Source organism: Rhynchophorus ferrugineus, unplaced genomic scaffold (assembly GCF_030347505.1).
Source record: "Rhynchophorus ferrugineus isolate W39M unplaced genomic scaffold, kcgeb_rfMv2 rfM1, whole genome shotgun sequence".
NCBI classification, from domain to species: domain Eukaryota; kingdom Metazoa; phylum Arthropoda; class Insecta; order Coleoptera; family Curculionidae; genus Rhynchophorus; species Rhynchophorus ferrugineus.
The window spans coordinates 9,265,609-9,285,665 of NW_027472580.1; the positions used below are offsets into that span (position 1 = coordinate 9,265,609).

At 34.0% G+C, this 20,057-nt stretch overlaps 2 non-coding genes across 2 annotated transcripts; one reads left to right on the forward strand and one right to left on the reverse strand.

Annotated features, from left to right (window-relative positions):
* Positions 1-2,259: 2,259 nt before the first annotated feature.
* On the reverse strand, positions 2,260-2,332 carry TRNAV-AAC (transfer RNA valine (anticodon AAC)). Its single transcript has one exon. It is a non-coding gene; the product is annotated as a tRNA-Val (tRNA).
* Positions 2,333-14,731: 12,399 nt separating this feature from the next.
* Positions 14,732-14,804, forward strand: TRNAV-AAC (transfer RNA valine (anticodon AAC)). Its single transcript has one exon. It is a non-coding gene; the product is annotated as a tRNA-Val (tRNA).
* The last annotated feature ends 5,253 nt before the right edge of the window (positions 14,805-20,057 follow it).

Below are 20,057 nucleotides of genomic sequence, written 5' to 3' on the forward strand. Positions count from 1 at the left end.
GTTAAAATAAAAATAAATATAAATACAATTTATTTGGTATAGTATTTATAGCTAACACGTATTTTTTAAAAAAGAGACAACTATACTCAAATATCGATAGACAGCAGGTTGTTAAGTTGAATTTATGTGCTTATTATATACCTTTATTTTACAAATTTTTTATTACAGACATATAGATGTGCTTTTACCAATGTCATTCTCATTATTTGGTTCTCCCGAAACTCCTTGTGTATATGTTTCTTGTAACACTATTTTAATTCCTTCTTTATCGTGTAACTTACTCACCGCATTCTCTCCTGGAGCACTTACTACAACATTTTAATTTAAATTATTAATCAAATTACTACTTATTATTAAATATATTTTAGTTCAAATGTGCTTGAATGCTGTAATACACTTATTTCTGTATTGGTTGCTGCTTATATTACATCAACAATCTTTTGTAAAGATAAAATTAAGCTAAAAATATTCCCTAATTGTAATTCACAATAAAGCTTCAGCTAAAAAAAACATAAATTAAATGATAGGTCTTGAGTTATGACTTTTTAAAAGACTTTTTATTAAATTGTCCTAAAACAATATGTGATGGTTGATTTTAAGACTAGTGTATATCCTGAATTATTATAGATAGTTAATAGCGTTACTTTAAATAATTGTTTTTTAATTAAATGTCATTAACGGATTAAATGATATAAACAAATTGGTTCAAGCCTGTAAAATAACTAGCCTTGATTGTAGCCTGCGCTGTTTCAGACGCTGCGGCGGCGGTTTACAGCCATATGCACCGAATTGCCTGAACATGTTACTCCATCAGATCGCCCGGAAAGTCACGTCACTTCTAAGAATCAAATCTATCAGGTGGTTGTATGTTCTGTAGTAACCTTTATCGGTTATCATTCCCAATTTGGCAAATCTACTAAAAAACAGGGTCTTTACTTCAAGGTATTATCGAATTTATATCGCGTAATAATAATTTGATTAAATCAACTTAGTAAAACCATTTTGTGTTCTTTTGGTTTTTGGTATTTGCATCTATCTGAATTAGCGGTATCTACTGGGGGAACTGTGAAGTATAAAACTAACATAAAGCCTGTTAAATTCGATGGTTTCGTCATTGTTTTGACAAAAACAGTACAATGAAAGCTGAATAAAGTTAACATTAATGGGTCTCGATTGCGAAACTATTTATAATGAAAGCCTGCGTTAAACTGCGAAAGAAAACGAGCTTAAATCTGGACATTTGATGAATGAGTCTGTTTTAAAAGTAAAGCAATAAAATATATTTATTTAATATACATTTATCTAGAGTCAAGCTTAGTAAACTCTTTTCTTTCTTTCCCATATGTTATTATAGCGACCTTGAGGCATATCGAATTTTACATAGTGGAATAACGGTCTACAAAATACCCAAAAATATAATCCCAGATGTTGATCCCGTGCGGGGTGCCAGTAGCGCCAACTAGAACCCTATAACGAATAGCTGGCAACCCCGAGACGTTTATCTGGGATGTTATTGAAGATTATTTCCAATCATTCAGTATCTGACCACCGTTCAGTTTGGATGTGCCACCATAGACTGCCCAAGCCTCGTAACCAGCTAACACCTCTGCCATCCCTTTTATCTATTTTGTAATTTCCACATTTTTATATTACTTCAATAAATAACGGTCACATAATATAAACACCACTGTTTCATTTCATTTTACCTCCATTCACCGAGCCATATCAATTTACCCTAAACATTGTTCGGTTGATTACTATCTGTGAATTGAAATTAGTAATCAAAATAATTATTCCAAACTAGATCTGCAGTAGTTCTTTACATACTGTTATAATTTATATAGTAATCTTATCATCCAATGATGATGGGATACGTAAGGGAATTTTAAAAAGAGTTCTGAAGATCTAAAGCAGATGTACATAATGTCTGGCTAATGACGAACTATGTTTAAATGAATGTGCATTAATTAATTTTCTCTCCTTAATCGCTGTGGTTGTAGAGTTTGAGTATTCCATCTTTGTAACCTGTCTTCCAGAATATTTTTAGGAAAAATATCTTTGAGTGCCAAAAGTGAAGTTGAAAAATTATTTAATTTGTTTGATGTTGATGTATACGTTGATGATTTGATTTTCTTGATATCGAACAAAATAGTTAATTTAAAAAGTAATAAATTAATATCTTCTATATTTAACATAATTTTCATATGTATTAAAACAAATTTGAATAAGAATTAGACAATTGGATTAAAAAAAAAGTAATGTTTCCGCCCGGGATCGAACCGGGGACCTTCCGCGTGTTAGGCGGATGTGATAACCACTACACCACGGAAACTTGTTAAGCATTTTCGTAGTTACGGTATTTTAATGGAGAAATATAATTCAGTTAATGAGATTTATAGGTAATTAAGATAAGATTAAAACTGCCCTGACCTTTTAAACCTTGCCTATCTCAACACTGTACGTAGTTAGAAAGGATATAGACAGACTGTCTAGAACTATTATAGAACATTAACTAGGCATAATATTTTTGAACTACATATGGTTATTATGTTATTAACTTCAGATAGCAACTATCGCTAAGGAAATCAGGATATGTGGAAAAACTTCACTCTCATAGTGATACCGAAGCATTACAATTCTTGGCACAATATCAAAAGTATCAAATTATTCAACCTAAGTGCAGTGAAACGTAATGCCCTTAAGGTGGCATCTAATTGGCTTTTTTGACCAGCTGGATGCCAATTTTGCCAAACCTCATATTATTTCCATTTATTATAAAACTTGAAGAAATGTATTGCTGAAAAGCATTCTAGGTCTGGTAAAGGAAAAGAAAAGAAATAAACTGCTTCAGAGACAGTCACAATTAGAAAGGAATAGACGATAGTGTAGAAATACTGGACCAAGTGTGTTGAAATCACTTGAGATTATATAGAAAAATAAATCAATTTTTAACTGAATATCGCAGGCTGTCATTTTGAGGCCGATAATGTTTTTTTTTACTATTGTAAGTTAAAGTAAGTACCTAATAATTAAGATATATAGGTAAGTAACCCATTATTTTTATGATATCCATAAAATATGTGAATATACTTTTGCTTGATTTAACATATTTTGTGGTTATGTTGTGTCATGCGTCTCATTTATTTTCTCTCTAGACATTAAATATTCATATTTACACTGAATATATAACGAATGAAATTGTAGCTATAAACTAATTGGTTTAGAACGCAAACTTTGATTTATCTTAGTTAGTTAGCAGTCAATATCTCTAACATTGTTAAGATTTGTCACTCAACTAGAAATAAATCTAGAAAAATGATAATCACTAGGCAAAGCATGTGGATGAGTGGCTATTTCCCATTTAAATAGCACAATATAATCTTTTATACCTCCTACCTGGTGTGGTGAAGCACTGTCGTGTAAAAGTATGTGTTTGTCATCTGTTATTTATTTGCTCTCGCCTTTGACCCACTAGTTCGCTATTTAAGTGACCTTAGTAAACCCCAATAGTGGTAGTATCTGTTGTGGGACTCTCTAGCAACCAACGTATTTTAAATTTTTCCACAATCTATTTATTTCAGATGACAGTTTAAAAACTCCTCAAATCTTCTTCCTAATCTTTCTTTTGGTTGTGATGCAACAGCAGTGAAATGCCTCAATTTTCAATCCTGTAGCAGGCATTCCATTCTGCAGTTTCCGAACGATTAACGAATGCAATTGTAGCTATAAACTAATTGGTTTAGAACGCAAACTTTGATTTATCTTAGTTAGTTAGCAGTCAATATCTCTAACATTGTTAATTTTTGTCACTCAACTAGAAATAAATCTAGAAAAATGATAATCACTAGGCAAAGCATGTGGATGAGTGGCTATTTCCCATTTAAATAGCACAATATAATCTTTTATACCTTCTACCTGGTGTGGTGAAGCACTGTCATGTAAAAGTATGTGTTTGCATCTGTTAGTAAACCCCAACAGTGGTATCTGTTGTGGAACTCTCTAGCAACCAACGTATTTTTAATTTTTTCCACAATCTATTTATTTCAGATGACAGTTTAAAAACTCCTCAAATCTTCTTCCTAATCTCTCTTTTGGTTGTGATGCAACAGCAGTGAAATGCCTCAATTTTCAATCCTGTAGCAGGCATTCCATTCTGCAGTTTCCGAACGATTAACGAATGCAATTGTAGCTATAAACTAATTGGTTTAGAACGCAAACTTTGATTTATCTTAGTTAGTTAGCAGTCAATATCTCTAACATTGTTAAGATTTGTCACTCAACTAGAAATAAATCTAGAAAAATGATAATCACTAGGCAAAGCATGTGGATGAGTGGCTATTTCCCATTTAAATAGCACTATATAATCTTTCATACCTCCTACCTGGTGTGGTGAAGCACTGTCATGTAAAAGTATGTGTTTGCATCTGTTATTTATTTGCTCTCGTCTTTGACCCACTAGTTCTCTATTTAAGTGACCTTAGTAAACCCCAATAGTGGTAGTATCTGTTGTGGGACTCTCTAGCAACCAACGTATTTTTAATTTTTTCCACAATCTATTTATTTCAGATGACAGTTTAAAAACTCCTCAAATCTTCTTCCTAATCTCTCTTTTGGTTGTGATGCAACAGCGGTGAAATGCCTCAATTTTCAATCCTGTAGCAGGTATTCCATTCTGCAGTTTCCGAACGATTAACGAATGCAATTGTAGCTATAAACTAATTGGTTTAGAACGCAAACTTTGATTTATCTTAGTTAGTTAGCAGTCAATATCTCTAACATTGTTAAGATTTGTCACTCAACTAGAAATAAATCTAGAAAAATGATAATCACTAGGCAAAGCATGTGGATGAGTGGCTATTTCCCATTTAAATAGCACAATATAATCTTTTATACCTTCTACCTGGTGTGGTGAAGCACTGTCGTGTAAAAGTATGTGTTTGCACTAGTTCGCTATTTAAGTGACCTTAGTAAACCCCAATAGTGGTAGTATCTGTTGTGGGACTCTCTAGCAACCAACGTATTTTAAATTTTTCCACAATCTATTTATTTTGGTATAGTTTAAAAACTCCACAAACCTTCTTCCAAATCTGTCTTTTGGTTGTGATGCAACAGCAGTGAAATGCCTCAATTTTCAATCCTGTAGCAGGCATTCCATTCTGCAGTTTCCGAACGATTAACGAATGCAATTGTAGCTATAAACTAATTGGTTTAGAATGCAAACTTTGACTTATCTTAGTTAGTTAGCAGTCAATATCTCTAACATTGTTAATTTTTGTCATTCAACTAAAAATGTGGATAAGCATGTGGATAAGTGGCTATTTCTCAATTAAATAGCACTATATAATCTTTCATACCGCCTACCTGGTGTGGTGAAGCACTGTCATGTAAAAGTATGTGTTTGCATCTGTTATTTATTTGCTCTCGCCTTTGACCCACTAGTTCTCTATTTAAGTGACCTTAGTAAACCCCAATAGTGGTATTATCTGTTGTGGGACTTTCTAGCAACCAACGTATTTTTATTTTTTTCAACAATCTATTTATTTCAGATGACAGTTTAAAAACTTCTCAAATCTTCTTCCAAATCTCTCTTTTGGTTGTGATGCAACAACAGTGAAATGCCTCAAATCCCTATCCAGTAGCCGATCTAATATGGTTTTTACAGTTAATATCTGTAGTAGGCATTCCATTCTGTAGTTTCCATAGTAAGAATTATTACTCTGAATGTAATCTAACATTGTTGCAATTGGTTCCAATACTTCAATACAATAAATTCCTCCAAATGTTCAATTTCTATGACCGAGATAGCGTGAGTCTTAGTCAACTTATAAAATAAGTTATTTAACTTTAATTTTGTTCTCATAAGTTGCGGTATATCGTAAATGGAGTTCTATTTTGTAGGACAGGGATATAATTAATGTCTAAGACAGTCTTTTATGACTTCAGCTAATTTTATCCTTTTGGGTATATTCCATAACAAAGTGCACTAAGCTATTGCTGTCAAATTCGTTAACACGATAATATTTTTGATGTCTATAATGAGATAATTTGCTGTTATAATTGCTGTTGATAAATGTGCCAAAAATAAAGTGTCTGCTTTGATGTTAATTCTATTAAAGATTAAATTGATATCTATAAAATGTATCCAATATATATAAATAGTGAGCAGTTTTTTCAGTATAAAGATAATTTAATTATTCTAGAGCTAACTGTTAATTTAATAAATATCCGTAGAAAACTTAAGGATACGCAGCGCTTAGGCTCAGTCGTAGGATTTAAATAGTGTAAAGGTAACCCACGAAGAGATCTAGGAGAACATCCATTGCTTTTAAAAGAATACAATATTTCTTTTTATTCTGGGGAACACAGCAAAAAAGGAAACAAGAACAAAACATAAAAACTTCGATATACATTTGTTAATTAGGTGGATTAGATTTTGCAGGGGATACCATATTAAATAGTTTGGAAAAGAGTTCAATGTAAATATAATAAAATATCTCTAACCGATAAACTATTGTGGCTGTATAATTATGTATAGTTAAGTAAGTAAGTAAGTCCTTCTATAATAAATGTATTAGATGTACTATAATGATAAAATAAATTATTTTTTAACATTTTTGTTTCATTACTTTATTTACATTAGATTGTTGTTATATATCAAAGCCAAAATAAATTAAAAGTTAAAGTCAAATACGGTAATATTGGGACGTTTTGACGTCATTATACATTGCACGCCGTATAGAAGTTCACAACATTTATCAATAATGGTATCAATCGTATTTTATCAATAATGTTTTAAAGAATATTGTAAACAGGGTCGATCAATATCATCACAAATTGAATTTTATAGAATGACTAGGTTACATGCAAATAATGCAAATTAATGCTAATTAGTAAAATAACCAGGAAAAATCCGCTCGGAGTTTAAGACAAATATTAATTTTTGCAGACTGTGTTTATTAACGTTATCTATGATGTGTCTTGGCTGATTTATTGGAAGGAAAGTACAATTAATTCAAATTCTGCTCAGTCCTGTATTTGATGCAGTTGACGAATCATTTTGAGGATCAAACATTAAATAATATTTGTTGCCTTTTTTATAGCTAATGGTCTAGCAAATAAGAAAATATATATTTTCAAACAATATGATCAGTTTGTGAGTTAGTCTGCCATTAGTTGCCTTGAATCTTTCTATGTAATCCAACACGCTCATATTTACAAAATATGTTACAAAAAAACGGTAAAATTAACCGTTTAAAATTACATTAATGAACACGTGTCTTAGATATCACCATTTTCACTACAGCGAACCCCGAGCCAATCCTCCCGCTGAACTCAACATCTAATTTTAGTCCAGTTACACGTGTAAGATAATTAATATTTTTGCATCACGAAATTTACATTGTAACACATCGTTGTCGTCGTCCTATTCGCGTCTGATGCGAGATGAGAAAAAATCCGAGAAGTTTTACTGGGAAAAATATACGATTTTTGTGGCAGGTGCCAAAAAATTGGGGTTAAGAATCGCCGGATTGCACACGTGCGGTATGTAGGAAGTTGCCCGACCGAATTCATCTCCATGGGTTTTGAATACTGACGGTGAGATGCTATGAGAAATATGCAGCATTGTTTTTTATTACCAGTGTTTGTCCGACACGATAAAATAGGTTAATACGTGTAGATTTGAAATAAACAACGTTTTAAATAGGTTATGTTCGATGTTAATAATAGCATTTCATCACATTTTCAACCAACATTGTTTTTTTCTAATATTGATGAATATTTTTAAAAAAATACAAGCTGTAATACTAATAAAATCTTACGTTTTTGAGGCAAAACTACAGTTTTTCCAAAATAATTGAACCCGGTTCATTAAAAGTTATGAAACGTAGCAATGTTAACGTAACTTTTTGTAGTTTATATTGGCTTTGACATATAACAAAATTCTATTGTAAATAATATAAAAAAAAATTATTTTAACAAATATAATTTATTTTAAATTATTGTACATCCAATGCATGTATTATCGAAGGACTTAATCTACAGATAATTAAACAGCCACAATACTTTGTAGCTTAGGGTTGTTTTATAACAGGTCAATTGAAAATTCCCCGGCCTGACACAGAAACCCTGGAAAGATGCGTGTAAAAATTTGACAGCTGTCGGATCAATAGTTTGTGAATTATAGCATTTTGAATGAAGCAACTTTTCTTATTGTGAAAAAAACTGGGTAAAAAGAAATTTCACATATTGATAAAATATTGCTCTTTGAAGGGAAAAAATATAGCTGACGCAAAAATTTGGCTTGATGCCGAGTTTCCGGACACGGTCCCAAGAAAATCAAACATCAAGGATTGATATGCTAAGTTTAGACGTGGTGAAATGAGCACCGAAGACGGTGGGGTGGACTCCCAAAAGTGATTGTTACCAACGAAAACATTAAAAAAATCACCAAAATGATTTTGAATGATTATAAATTAAAATTGAATAAAATAGCAGACACTCTAAAGATATCACATGAACGTGTACATCATATCAGTAGCGAATATTTGGGTATGAGAAAGTTCTGTGCAAAATGGGTGCCGCGCGCGCTCACTTTTGACCAAATCAACGACGAGTTGATGATTCTGAACAGTGTTTGCAGATGATCAGGCGTGATAAACACGAGCTTTTGTGTCGATATGTAACAATGGATGAAACATGTCTCCACCATTTCACTCCGAAGTCCAATCGATAGTCATCCGAGTGGACTGCACACGGTGAACCCGCTCCAAAGCAGGGGAAAACGGAACAGTCGGCTAGCAAGGTTATGGCGTCTGTATTTTGGGACGCTCATGGAGTAATTTTCATTGACTACATTGAAAAGGGAAGGACCATCAACAGCGACTATAACATAGCGTTATTGGACCGTTTGAAGGACGAAATCGCCAAGAAAACGGCCGCAGTTGAAGAAAAAGAAAGTGCTGCTTCACCAAGATACTACACCATTTTACAAGTCAGTGAAAACGATGGCAAAAAGTAATGAACTGATCTTCGAATTCCTTCCTCATCCACCGTATTCTCCAGATCTGGCCACCAGCGACCATTTCCTGTTCTCAGATCACAAAAGAATGCTCGCTGTGAAGAACTTTTCGTCGAATGAAGGGGTGATCGCTGAAACTGAGGCCTATTTTGAAACAAAGAATAAATCGTACTACAAAAAATGAAAGCGAAAAGTTGGAGGGTTGCTATAATCAGTATATTACCTTTGAAGGGAATTATGTTGAATAAATAAACTAATTTTGCCAAAATGATGATGTCGGATACTTTTCAAGACCTGTTAACACTTGCATTAAACTCTTTTTTGCACCACGTAAAAGGCGCGTTTTTTATGTAGTGCTACCCTGGACGTCTAATACACCTAATTAACAATTATATATCCAAGTAAAATATATTACTTTCGTAAGAGAGCATATTTACCTTTTACCCTGTTACTACTTATATATGTTGCATCTTTCGTGATAAAACTATATTAAATCACTGAATTCTTCCTAATGTATTTGTCATATTAGCAAAACGGTTAGTATTATTTCTCTCGTCATACATTTGAACCAAATGTTCATGTTTTACACACACAATAAAATATATCATTTATATTTATTGAGTAACCATTTGATATAGTTCACTCTTTAGCATAGTTTCTTCAAAATTTATTTTATGTACTGCAAGGATTTCCTTAATTGCAGCCTTTGTCGACGAACTTATTGGGATCTTCTCTACCAGTGTATTATGGCATTGTGCACTGTCCATAACAAGAACTGGTGCTTGTTTTTGTTTTTAAGCTGTATCATTGAGCATTGCTTTTGAGCACATATTCAAACCTCAGCAAAAACTTGTTATGGTTCACTTCCATGATTGTTACCGTTTGACACTAGAGAAAAATGCCAACTCTGAGCGAAGAATAAAACATAACATTTTCCAGCATGAAGAGCATTATATCTGCAATGCATTATTAATAAATATTATGTCTAACAAAACATAATCAATTATTATTCCAACGTTTACCTTTTTCCATCAACTTTTAATGTTTTAAAACTATTTTTATTAACATCTTGCCATGAGTGACCGGTGTGTATATAGGTCCCATTCTGAAATATCCGTATCTCATCTAAATACACAATTTGAAATAATAAGTCTTAGTTTAGATATTATTGTATGTTTTTAAAAATTGTATGTTAAACCTAAAAAAAATATAAAAGCTCAATTAGACCTCTTGGTGGGTTATCTTTGCACCATTTAAATGCGATATTATCCAATAGTGTTTGATGCTCCAACAGTTTCCTTTGAACACTTTATATTATGTCATGTTTATATTGAAAGAAATATTGACTGTTTTTGTTTTTGACTGTCTGACTGTGTGACTGCTTTTATATATTTTATATACTTGATGTCTGATAGAGCTTATATTAAGCTGATTTTCATTCTTCACCCACTTCGTATGAAGATTTTCCAAGTGGAGCTTCTGCGGAACGTATCTATTTGGGGTGAAAGTTCTTGAGGACTCTTGCAACCACATAATCAATGCTCCAGAGACTGATTGGAAGATGATGGTCCAATTTTGATTAGAAATTTCACAGAACCACGAGCCATCTCCAGTTAGGAATCAGACATCACAAAAGCAGGACGTAGTTCGTCTTGGGGTGTCCCGATGTGATTTCGAGTACCTGTAAGTACTGTTGTAGTTGGAAACTTAGTATTTGGTACTTAGTCCCGTCTAATGGTGCGAGAGTACCCCTACGGTGTTGTTACGTCTGTTTGGGCAGCTGTAATCTTCGTCCATTCGTCCAATAGTTTGTTGGAACGTAGACCATAGAGTGATGATGGGTTCGTTAACCTTTCTTCAGTATGGGAATAATTATCGCTTTTTTTCATGATGCCGGTACTTCTTATCGCTAATTTGGTATGTATAATTATTTCTATAATCATTTGGTCGACTCCAGTGGTGTTACCACACTTTAATGCTTTGATTGTCCTGTTAAATGCGTCCATTGTTAAACTGTATTTAGGAAATTACATTTTTCGAATTTCGGTGGAGTTGCTAAATCCTGCGATGGGTCATGATTGTAGAACTGCATGAAGAACTCCATCACTAAATTATAGTGTCAAAAAGTTTCAGTATAATACCGATTATTGTAAAAATTTTAATAGCCCATATCATATAAGAAAAAGATGAAAGACAATCATTAAAAAGGAATAAATGTATGACAAATTCCTTGATATATCCGATCCCTTCATAAAAAAAATTAACTGCTACAGCTATTACAATAAAAACAGGTTGGTGCGGTTTGAAACTTGTTAGTTGCCGTCTCCCAGTATTTATTTCTGTTCTCCAGTAAAACAAAGAGAACTCTCCCAGATCAAACGAAGTTACGAGCGAAACACATTTTCCGATAAGTCTTGTTTTTTCTCCGTTTCCCCCTCTCTCTCACGCTCCGGCTTAAATATGGGACACGGGAACAATGTTTATTTGCCTTCTCAACAATTACGTGCCTTCCAGCAGATAACGTTTTTATTTCCAGTGAAATCTCGTCCTTGCAGCTTTCCGTGTATAATATCTGTACGCTGCGCGCCTGCGTTTCTGTACAATAATAGATTAAACAGCAGGAAATTATTAATAGACCTCGGCCTTTGTTTATTTTTTTTAAGTTGTTAGTTTTTAATGTTCGCCAAGTGCGATATGGAGTATTATTATGTTTGTGTATTATGTCGTGGACATAGTTAAAAAACGGATAATCATTTTTCAATTCAAGCGGAACTATCTCCATGGTTGTGAAGACGCCTTGTTCGTTCTCACCTTTTGCAAAACATACATTCAATTCGAAAATACCTTCTTTGATTCTCAATTTGAGCATAATATTTTGTGTCCTCGGAAAACTTTTATTGATCACTTTTAATTTATAATATAGTTTTACGGGTGACGTTATCCAGCCGTGGAATTATTGCGGTGTCGATCTTAAGTTGCGAGACGTGCAGTGCGTAACGCTTCTTATGGAGCATGATGGCCTGGGTTTTCAGGGGGTTGATTTGCAACCTCCAGAATTTGAAACATTTAACCGCATGATTGAGCAGCTTCTGTAAATGTTCATGAATTGTAACTTCGAACGTGGCGGTCGTGAAGAAAGCAGTGTTGTCAGCGTAAAACGCGACGTCAATGTGCTTTTTTCTCGGCAGATCTGAAATAAAGAGGTTAAATAAGGCTGGGGCCAGCGGAGAACCTTCGATTTGTTTACGACTGGAAAGTGATTCCCTGATCTTGACCAGGAAAGATCTGTCCGAGATATAGGACTTCTGGGAGGCCTAACCGTACGCACTTTGCGATCAATCCGTATTGCCAGACCTTGTCGAAGGCTTTGATTAGGTCCAGAAGAACTGCTCCAAGCTTTTTACGTTGGTCAAGAGCGTGATGTATGTGTGCGGCCAGACGGGTAGCCTGATGGACGGATGAGCGGTGAGCGCGAAAGCCGAATTGTTCATCAGGAATGATGTTGTTTTCCTTTGTGAAACAGTTGAGAACGTACAGTATTGCCCTCTCGGCAAGCTTCGAAATGGCGCTAAGAAGGCTGATAGGCCTGTAATCAGATGGAGATGATTTTGCTCCTTTCTTGGGTATAACCGCTACATGTGCGTGTTTCCAAGACGCCGGGAGATGTTGCAGCCTCATGATGGAGTTAATGATGGTTGCCAGTTCTGCGAGCTGCTTATGTGGGAAGGAATTTTGCATACGTCTGACAACCGGACGACTTTGATAGGCTCATTAGTTTACGCTTTCGAACTCTTTTTAATTGAAATAAAATGAGAAGGAAAATATTGCATGATACATTAAACATTTGGTGACGTAAGTACAAATAAACTTCTATACATACCCTGTCATTCTGTAATTCTGTTATATATTTAGCTGTTTTGAAAATAATAACGAAAGAGTCTCGTTATTTCAGAATAATTTTGATCACTTCTTTTAAGATTTTTTATTTAAATTCTGTTTGACCACCAGACATAAGACAGATGACAGGTTCGTAATACATCACTGATTATGTTAAATTATGCTTAATAGCAACCAATGGCTAATATAATTCTTTTCTTAGAACATGTGAAATGTCAACTTTAACTTATGACTCAAGAACTATCGTTATAACTGAAACATAACAATTTTTTCGATTTTTTGGCACAATATTCACAAACTGTCAGTTTTAGTCTATTTGGTGACCTACATTCCTTTGTTTTTTGCATAAGTTGTTGCAAATTTAATATGAATGTTTGGGAGAGCCATGTAAAATGTAACTTGTGAAAAATGTGATTGTAGAATTCTTTCGATTCTAGTGTTAGATGGTCTAATTTTTTTTATTTTAACTGAAGTTTTTAATATTTATGACATGGAAAATAATTATGACCTGATAAAAAACATAACGTTCGCAGTATGTTGAGCGTCTGGTAAATATAGACAGGCAAAAAGATCAAGTAAACAGAACAAACGTGTTGAACAAGGATGATTCCCATCGGCTCATTGTCAAGTGTTTAGGATAACGAGGGCTTGAGTATTGTTGTATTTAATTTACAAACTTCTTTTCTCTACCGCATCTCAACGTAAGTATAGCTGGAAATATTTGTGATTTTTGGCGATTTTCAGACTTTTCGTTATAACTCTAACTAAACCAAGATATATAATGAAAAGAAAACGCCTACTTATGTAAAATGACCTATTTAATTTGATAAAAGCCGGCTTGGTGGCGCAGTGGTAATGGGACAGTCCTCCTACTGTTGCGATAGCTGCGGGTTCGAATCCTGTGGGGCATGGTCGTAAATTTATGTTTGTGATTGTTTAAAATTTGTGAATGTTCGAGGCAAGAGTGTAAAATCCGACAAGGAAAATTATTCCAGTCACAACAGTAACCAGGCTGGGCAACCAAGACCGGATGTTTTCTGGGATGATTCCTAAAGTTGGTCACTCGCCAGTCGGTAGGCTTAATGCTGAGGACCGTGGTTCGTAGCCGTAAACGTGACCGTGGTTCGTAACGTTAAACTTTAGGCCCAGTTCAGATAAACCCATAGTTGGTAAAAGGAGGCTTTAAAATATATTTTAAAAAAATTGATAAGACCTTCATTTTGCTTCTTCAATAGTTTTGGAATTATAAAAAAAATCTTTTTTTTTTCAGAAAATATTTTAATATCCATTTTCCCTCACCATGTGAAAACTAAGGGTTTCTGAATTTATTTCATCTCATTATTCATGATATACAAAATTATCAGTCTCTCTGGAGACCTTTAAATTTTTTTCGCTTAATTAGACATACAAAATCTAATATTTTTCAGATTACGTGAGTTAACACCCAAATATCTTATAATATACTCCTTTCTAAATTATTATTTGTAATCCTATTCCGAATAAACATATGTTAGATTAACATTTCAGAAAAAACGAATTTCTCCCAAAAATGTTCTATATTTATTGCTACTATTTGTTCATATTTTAAAATTAATATTTTGGTATTAATTTGGATCTGAATTATTATTAGGCGATATTTATGTATCACACATATTTACATTTGTAACATGAGGTAGCGTTATATAAATAATAATATTAAGATATCAAGTTACTTTAGATTTAACTTTTAAATGTGGTACAGAAAATAAGACAAATTTGCATTTAATAACAAAATTCTTAATGTGGTGTCACTGATCCTATACAAAAATTAAACAAGTTTCCGTGGTGTAGTGGTTATCACATCCGCCTAACACGCGGAAGGTCCCCGGTTCGATCCCGGGCGGAAACATTACTTTTTTTTTAATCCAATTGTCTAATTCTTATTCAAATATGTTTTAATACATATGAAAATTATGTTAAATATGAAGAATATTAATTTATTAGTTCTTAAATTAAATATTTTGTTCAATATCAAGAAAAGCAAATCATCAACGTATACATCAACATCAAAAAAATTAAATAATTTTTCAACTTCACTTTTGGCACTCAAAGATATTTTTCCTAAAAATATTCTGGAAGACAGGTTACAAAGATGGAATACTCAAACTCTACAACCACAGCGATTAAGGAGAGAAAATTAATTAATGCACATTCATTTAAACATAGTTCGTCATTAGCCAGACATTATGTACATCTGCTTTAGATCTTCAGAACTCTTTTTAAAATTCCCTTACGTATCCCATCACAATGGTGTTTTTTTCATTCGTTTTCCCTATTATTATTATAAGTATATATTCCAGTATAAATTGTTTTGTATTATATCTAACAGTTCAATTGAAAAGTCCCCGACCCTACACATAGATAGCGCTACTATAATTAAATCCATATGTTTTTTAGTTAGTCTCAAAACTAGCCCTAACTCTCAAAAGATGCGTATATAAATTTGACAACGATCGGATCATTAGTTTGTGAATTATAGCATTTTGAGTGAGGCAACTTTTATTATTCTGAAAAAATGGATAAAAAGGAATTTCGCGTATTGATAAAATATTGCTTTTTTAAGGGAAAAAATACAGTTGAAGCAAAAACTTGGCTTGATGCCGAGTTTCCGGACACTGCCCCAGGAAATTCAACCATCAAGGATTTTTATGCTAAGTTTAGACGTAGTGAAATGAGCACCGAAGACGGTGAACGCAGTGGATGCCCAAAAGAGGTTGTTACCGACAAAAATATTTAAACAATCCACAAAATGATTTTGAATGACCGTAAATTGAAATTAAATGAAGAAGCAGACACTCTAAAGATATCAGTTGAACGTATACATCATATCACTCACGAATATCTGGGTATGAGAAAGCTCTGTGTAAAGTGGGTGTCGTGCGAGCTCAATTTTGACCAAAAACAACGACGAGTTGATGATTCTGAGCAGTGTTTGAGATTGATCAAACGTAATAAACCAGAGTTTTTACGTCGATATGTGACAATGGTTGAAACATGGCTCTATCATTTCACTCCCAAATCCAATCGACAGTGATCCGAGTGGACTGTACACGCTCCAAAACATTGAAAACCCCAACAGTCGGCTGGCAAGTTTATAGCGTCTGTATTTTGTGATGCGCATGGAATAATTTTCATTGACTACCTTGAAAAAGGAAGGACCAGCAACACTGACATTTACATAGCGTTATTGGACCGTTTGAAGGACGAAATCGCCGAAAAAAGGCCGCATTTGAAGAACAAGAAAGTGTTGCTTCACTAAGACAATGCCCGTGTCACAAGACATTGAAAACGATGGCAAGAATCCATGAATTGGGCTTCGAGTTGCGTCCTCATCCACCGTATTCTCCAGATCTGGCTCCCAGTGACTATTTCCTGTTATCAGATCTCAAAAGAATACTCGCTGGCAAGAAAATTTCGTCAAATGTAGAGGTGATAGCCGAAACTGAGGTCTATTTTGAAGCAAAGGACAAACCGTACTGCAAAAAGATTTCGATAAACTTTTTGTTGAAGGGTCGCTATAATCAGTGTATCACCCTTGAAGGGAGTTATGTTGACCAAAAGAAAATTTTGCCAAAAAAATATGTTTTACTATAGTAGGTCGGGGACGTTTCAATTGACCTGTTACATGTAGTAACCGTTGATAAGAATAAAATAATTATTATTTCAATTACTTAAATCACGCTTGTTAATATAAAAATGTCATTAATACGAACTTCATTAGATTTGAATGAATTCACATTAACATATATAAAACCGACAGCGGCTAAAAGTTCAGCAAATTTGTCTTTACAAACAAACTAAACATATATAAATTATTATATATAGAAGATGACATAATCGGGAAAATTTAAAAGCGCACATTTAATATGGTTGTCCCAGTCATTTGGCAAGGTAAATAAATGTAGCGTTAGACTAGTTCCTGTTTTAACACATGGCTTACGAGCTGGGCATTTACCTCAGGATCTATAAGTAGCTGTATATGTTCCAGATAGGTTTACATCATCCCTAACGGCCATATTATCGTAAATAATATAGTACAAGTAAAATAAATATGAATGAGTCATATTTTTGTGTGTGTGTAATCTTCTGTGTATTTGGTTGATATGAACCTCCTTGTATTTTATGTTTGATCAGTAAATATATAAGTGTTATGGATACGAGCTGTTTTTTTATTGATAAAGGTCAGGCAAATCTTCACGTACATAATTAATCAAACAGAACGTATTTATTTTAAGCAAATTTCATTCTTAACGTATCTTGATTGCGGTTATGCTCTGCCAATAAACAACGTCTATAAATAAGTATAGACTTGAATAGTCTCAAACCAAAACTTACTGCTCTTATAACCTTGTATTTGGCGAACGAAATGTTGTTGTAATTAATTCGTTCTTTGCTTTTATTATCAGGTGCATTAGAAATTCATTACCGGTTTTTTTTTTCGGAAAAAATTATGGATTTTTTTTCCAAAAATGGGAAAATGTATTTTTTTGTACAAAAAAGTATTGGCCATTTCATTCTATACATCATGTCCATCTTTCAGACAATTTATGGATGTCGTCTCAAAAAAAACTGTTTGTCCTTTGGGCAAAACCATTCATTGAGCGATTTTCCCAACTTCTTCGAAATTGGGGAAGCGTTCCGCTGCAAACGCGTGCTTCATGGATGCGAAAAGTTTATAGTCGGACGGGGACAGGTATGGATAGTACTGCGGACCCTACTGAAGTGCTTTCATCTCTTCCTTGGCCAGTTTTGCTTGATGAGACGGCGCTTTATTATTATGTAAAATCCCTTTAAGGTGTCTTCGGGTTCATTCTGGACGTTTTTTGATCAATGCATGGTTCAAATTGATTTATTTGCTGTCATTAGCATTCTCTATCAAGTGTGTTAAGCAAACACGGAGCATTGTCCTAAGACTAAAACAATTTGGCCTCGAAGTCGATCGGCCCGCTTCGTCAGGTGATAATTTTTTGCGCTTAGATTTCTCAAAATAAATCCACTTTTTATCAGCCGTCCTATTATTTGTAGAAATGACTTTCAATCGTACCTTAGAATCAGCACTTCACATTCGATTTTTCGATATTCAATTTGCCTGTCATTCAATTAATGTGGAACCCATCATCCCATCTTTTGAATTTTCCCCATTGCTCGTAATCGGTCGCTAATCATTTCATGGGCCACATTTAACGCTTCTGCCAACTGTTTTTAACACTATGTTGGATCATCGACTAGCTCTTGGAGTTTTACAAACTTTTTCGGTCTACCAAAACGTTCTTTGTCTTGCATATTGAAATTACCACCTCTTAATTTTCGAAACCATACATGACATGTTTTTAAGGTTACAGGAAGCTCATCGTAAGTTTCCACCAGTAAACGATGACTTTCAGCGCCTTTTTTATTTCGATCAAATAAAAAAAGTAATGCGTGCCGCAAATACACGTTTTCAGGCAAGGAACTTGACATTTTCAAGGATGTACAAATCTATGACGCTGATACTTTCAAAATATGACATGTATAGCTTTGAAGTTTCATGTCAGTAGAATAAAGTGACATATTTGCCAAATGACAAAAGTGACAAATCATAACATTGCGTACTTAAGCCTAAGGACATCTATTAACTGTAGAAAAACCGGTAACGACCTTCCGGCACATCTGATAACAATATGATTTGAATGATACCTGTCAACATTTTATATTATTCCATATATCTATTTAACAAAATATTTAATGAGCACATTTCTTCATCTTCTACCCATTTTTCCCACGATTTTGGCAATATCGCAGTACCGTGCCCATAAGAACGATATTTATTTGTTAGCGACCAATGATATCATTCGATAGCAGTACATCCTCGGCATTCCGAAACCATATGCCATCGAAGTTATGGTATAAGGAACTAAAAAGTTGTATTCAACAAGCCCTGTGTGTGGTGAGTACACTGGGTACGGCTTTTACTTCCTGCAATTATGTATCGCAATTCGCATTTTCACCAATATATATATCGCTGATCAAAATACAGGCAAAGACCAGTTATGTTTTCGTTGATTCTGAATAAGGGATGAAATAGATGAAAAAGTTATGTGTGTTGGTTAAATATAAACTTTATGGAGATTATGTAACAGATACAGTTGATTTATATGCTAAATTTTGCCGATGTTATGTAAATACTGATGCTGTTGAGGAGTCTTTTGGTAGCTCGAATCTATCAGTTGTTCTTCGTTAGCTATTTTTTGAATTTTTACCCAAATTTTTATTGTCTTTGGGCTATGAAGTAGTTTTATAAGCGTGATGAGTGAATGAACTCAAACGAACCCCAGAAAAATCCTACCAACTGTCTCATTTTTAAAGGTTGTCAGTTAGTCAAGTAGTATCTTGTTATCATATATATTTAGCCCAGAACAATATCTTTAAAAGTATCGTTGGTGCTATGAGATACTAGATACCACTCAGGAAATCAAGAGAATTGCAAAGAGACATGAGGATAGTCCTGCTACTACCTATTTGGACTTATCTGGAGTGGACCTGTTGTCCAAAGTATTCTCTGAACCACGGTGCTCCGTACATCCGGTCTTATCCGCCTGATTACTGGCCTGAATCACAATTATAAACAATTACAAACATAAATTTTCAAACATACTCCAGCAGGATTTCAACTGGTCCAGTCGCTTTGACCACTGCTCCTACCAATTCAGCTCTCCAAGTACTAATTTCAGTTTCAGAAAGAGAAGTAGGTCGGCAGGAACTGTATCAGGCGAATACCTACTGTGGTTGTTGATGAGGTTTCTTTAGTTTTGGGCCAGAAATTTGTTAACAGCTATAGAATTAGGAGATGGTGTATTGTCGTGATGTGAAATCCAACAGTTCCCACAGATATGGCCGTTTCGTTTCAAACTTAAATAATAATTCCTGGATATAGCGAAAACCTTCCATAAAGTCTGGCATAAGTAACGCATGTGTAAATTCCATTAAATGTTACCGAAACAATAGGAAGCAATAAGAATTCCTAAACTCCTACATTTCAGGAAGGATGTTTAATGTAAAATAAGAAATTGCTGACTAAATAATAAAATAAATAAAAGCAGGTGTACTGCAACACAGTGTTTTG